The sequence below is a fragment of the Chinchilla lanigera genome, unplaced genomic scaffold (genome assembly GCF_000276665.1).
Source record: "Chinchilla lanigera isolate Chin_1 unplaced genomic scaffold, ChiLan1.0 scaffold00098, whole genome shotgun sequence".
NCBI classification, from domain to species: Eukaryota; Metazoa; Chordata; class Mammalia; order Rodentia; family Chinchillidae; genus Chinchilla; species Chinchilla lanigera.
The window spans coordinates 1,766,560-1,771,113 of record NW_004955499.1 but is presented as its reverse complement, the minus strand read 5'-3'; the positions used below and the strand labels follow the sequence as shown (position 1 = coordinate 1,771,113).

Below are 4,554 nucleotides of genomic sequence, written 5' to 3'. Positions count from 1 at the left end.
CAAGGTCGTGAGTTCGATTCCTGGTACCGGGGGAAAAAAAAAAAAACAAAAAACCAATAGTTTCATACATGCTTGGAAGTTGCTTATAAAATGCATTTATTATGGTCATCTCAGATTATATAGTTATGTTATATAATAGTGTATATTATATATGTTTATACAATGATTTCATAAGTTGTATATAAAATTGATATATGACAGTCATTTCCAACTACATATTTGTATTATGTAATTTTTTTTTTGTCTTGTTTTTGTTTTTGTTTTTTTCCGGTACCGGGAATTGAACTGACGACCTAGCGCTTGCCAGGCAGCAGCTGTGCCTCTAAGCTAAATCCCCAGCACCAATATTTTATATTATACATTTTCACATACCACAATTAGAAGTTGCATATTCAGTGAGGTATTACATTCATTTTAGACTATATATTTTATGTCTCTATGCTATAAGATTGTATATTTTACGTATATTTGTACCATGATTTTACAAGTTCTTCATAAAATGCATATGGTACAGTCGTTTCAGGTTATATAGTTACATAATACAATATTGTTGATTTTCCCAGCATTTGGGAGGCTGAGGCAGGAGGGTCATAGTGAGTTTGAGGCCAGCCTGGGCTCTATAGTGAGTTCAAGGCCAGCCTGGACTACATAGCAAGACCCTGTCTCAAAAAAAACAAACTTGTTGATTATATATATTCATACAATGATTTTATAAGTTGTACATGAGATGGATATACACAGTCATTGAAGACAGTATATTTACGTCACACTGTACATTACACATTTTCATAGAACACATACAGAAGTTGCATATAAATGCATCTATTACAGGAACTTCCCACCGGGGACTTAAATAATATAGTACATCACACATTTTATGCAGCACTTTTACACATTGTCCTGACTATGACACATACACACACAAACCCCCAAAAGATAACTGAGTTTGCTAAGGACAGCAGGCGTGGTGTCAGCTCCCTGGGGCTCCAGTGACAGGGAAAACATGCACGCTGATCCTGAGTTTGTCTTCAACCACATTTCACTGTAGAAGAGCCCAAGGGTGTAACATACACAAAAATTTTATGCGGGGAAAAAGTCACAGTGAGCTAAGGTTGATTTATTACTGAAGAACGTTTGCATGTGCGTGCGTGTTTGTTTTCTTTTGCTTGGTTTTTATCTGCGGTACTAGGTCGCCCACCTCCAGCCTTTGCTCTGAGCGCCGCCCCCAGCCCTTTTTATTTTTTTTATTTTGAGACAGGGTCTCACTAAGTTGATAGATTGCCCAGGCTGGGCTTGAGCATGCAACCCTCCTGCCTCAGCCTCCCAGGGTGCTGCGATTGCAGGCGTCCACCCCTGTTTCCGGCTACGAGAAGCAGGTTGTAGAAATGCAGAGCCTTCCAAAGTGCACACCCTGGGCAGGGCGGCCTGCTGGGCTCCCCCTCTGTCCCCCCAGCTCCCTGGTCGGGAGGAGCCCCGTACAGAACCCTGTTCCCACGGTGTACCCCCATGTTGCTACCGTGGAATCTTAGGGTTAGCCGTGTCCCACAGCCTGGAGTACCGAGTACAGCACCTAAGCTGCAGCAGGTCCAGGCTGTGGGAGCCTCACGCTGGGCTTCCCACGCGGGCGTGGGCGGTGGGTGCCGCCCCACTTTGCCTGCACCGCTGAGCTAAATCCTCCCTCGCATTTGCACAATGCCAGGAAACTGCACCAGCTTCTCTGAAGCCGCCAGGGCCCTGGGAAGCCGCGCATGGCTGCAAACACAGGTGCAAATGAGAGCCGTGCTGCGGTCCCCACACAGAAAGTATTGACTATGTGAAGCTCAAAATGGCAAGGTGCAATCAACAAACGGAAGGTAGGGTGTACGCTAGCGCTACAAGGAGAAAATGCTCCTGGCTGTCGCCCGGATACCTGATACTCACCTAGCATTGCGCCAGGCTGGCTGTTGACTTGTCCCGACAGGAACCCCGGCATGAAGAGGCTTGCGTGTTGGAACCCACTGGTTACCTCAGCAACGGGGCAGATCCCCCACCCACGTACAGTGGGTGGGTCCCGGGAGACAGGGCAGGAAGTCGGGGTCCCCACCTCCCATGCAGGTGCATAGCAGTTCAGTGTGCACCCCTATGATCCCAGCACTCTGGGAGGCTGAGGCAGGAGGACTGCAAGTTCCAGCCGCACCCGGGAAACTCTGCAGCTTAGCAAGAGCCTGTCTCAAAATTAAAAGTAAGCCAGGCTTGGTGGTTCACTCATGATACCTCAGCAGTCAGAGGCTGAGGCAGGAAGATCCCCGCACGTTTGAGTCCACCCTGGGCTACATAGTGAGTTCAAGACCAGCTTAAATTACACTGTCAGACCCAATCTCAAAAAAAAAAAAAAAGAGCAAACAAATGATCAAAACAGAAAATAAAAAAGGGGTGAGCATGTAGCTCAGTGGGAAGACCCCGCCTTCAATCCACAGTACCCTTCTAACTTAAAAAACGTTGGATACAATGTCTTTGAGCACCCTGGGTGAAGATATTCAGCAACAATTGATTATATATTTCAGAATAGCTGGGGGACAGGATTACGGGAGTCCCCAGTATAAATCTCAGGGTAATTAGTATTTCACTCATGTGTGAGAGACAGGGATCCTAATTACCACAAAGCCGTCATCACACGGAGCATACACAGGCAGAAGCACCACACCGCGCTTCACAGTACTGTTACGTGCAATTATTATGTACCGTTACCCCGCGCCCACTAGGCAGAAATTGAATCCACTTCTTTTATGGACTCAGTTTCGCAGAGTAGCTTTCCGAGCCCATCCACTGACCGACTTCCCAACTGTCCGCTGCCTTCTTAGTCTTTTGGGATTTTGTTTTTGATCCATATGCCTGGGTACGCTGATATTCTGGCGAGAAAAGCCCTCGTGACAAACGAGGTGGTAATGTTATCTTATTCTTTAACTTTTAGTTTTATTGCTAAGTGTTTGCAGGACACGGCGATCATGTCCCTCTTGCCGAGTGTGTGCGTTCCCGGAACATGTCTCAATTCCTCTCCCCTCCCCTATCACCCCAGTCCCTCCGTGTCTAGATCCCTATCCGTTTTGAGAAATCTCTATCTCCCTACTTTGTATGACCCTTTATTTGCTCTTTCTGTACACTTTAGGTTTCTCGTGTAAGAGAAATCATGCAATATTGAAGTTCATGTGTCTGAGTTATTTCACTTAAGATCATGGTCCCAAGATGCATCCATTTTCCTACATGTGACACAAGTTTATCCTTCTTCAGGGCTGTGTAGTACTCCGTTGTGTGTACACACCACATTTTCTTTCTCCATTTGTCTCTTGATGGACAGGTAGGCTGCTTCCAAGATGTAGCTGTTACGACTTGTGCTGTTAGGAAGACAGGCGTGCGTGGGTCACATTAGTAGACGTCTTTAAGTCTTTCGGGAAGATACCTAGAAGGGGGCTGAGTGGAATTTCTAGTTTTTGTTTTCCCAGGAATCTTCATGCTGATCTCCATCATGGTTGCTCCCACCAGCAGCGTAGAAGGGTTCCTTCCCCACAGCCTGGCCAGCACGTGTTCCTACTGGGTTCCCCGGTGCTGCCCTTTCCTTCTGAGATAAGAGTCACAGAACTGCTTTATTTTTGGCCCTGCTTTTCGGAGTTGGTCTGTTCACGGTGGGCTCCAAGCCAGAGCCGGTGGCAGAAAAGGCGGGAAGAAAACAGCTGCTCGTGGCATGGCAGACAGGAAGTGAGGGCTGAGGGAGGGCCCCTTCCAGGAGGAATTACTTCCGGGTCACGCCCACAGTCCACATGTGCAGACAGGAAGTTAGCTATGAACTCCATAACTTCCAGAGGTCCTGCCCATGAGGCCGTGCAGCTTTAGGGGGCTCTAGATAGGAACTGTGTGAGTGAGACTTGGTAGGAAGAGTGCGCCTACAGCCGTGGTGAGCGTGGGGGCACTGTCACACTTGTGGAAGCGGAGGCTGCAGGGCTCAGGGTGGCAGGAGCATTAGCACCAGCCGGGAGTCAAGGTGCAGGTATCGCTGCAGGCTCGGCACAGGGGTACCCTGCGGTCTCATCAGCATCCACAGCATCAGTGCTGGGAGCAGGACGGAGCTTCTAATCCCACACGATACAGACCATCCTGGGTTGGGGCGAGGAGTGGTTTCCCAGCGTTTTTCTAAAGAAAATAAAAAATAATTTTAAAAAATTAGAGTGCTGGGGATATAGCTCAGAGGCACAGCGCCTGCCTGGCAAGCACAAGGTCGTGAGTTCAATTCCTGGCACACCCGCAAAAAAAAAATTAGAAATGATACAGAATTTCAAAAACAAGATGGTAGACATTCAACAATGGCTGTTTATTGCATATTGGTGTCTTCAAAGTAGTCACTCAGATTATCAGATATAAACATGCAAAATTGGTCCAAAAAATAAGCATTAATGTTCCTTTGAATAAACGAATAGAAATTAGTATAACAATTATCGTAGCTGGGGGCTGGGGATTTAGCTCAGCGGCAAAAGCGCCTGCCTGGCATGCACAAGGTCGTGAGTTCGGTTCCCGGTACCGGAG

General features: G+C 47.3%; 1 protein-coding gene across 2 annotated transcripts in view; it reads left to right on the top strand.

Moving 5' to 3' along the window:
* Arse (arylsulfatase E (chondrodysplasia punctata 1)) overlaps positions 1-4,554 on the top strand; it is a 21,450-nt gene that overhangs the window by 1,999 nt on the left and 14,897 nt on the right. The window lies entirely within an intron of this gene.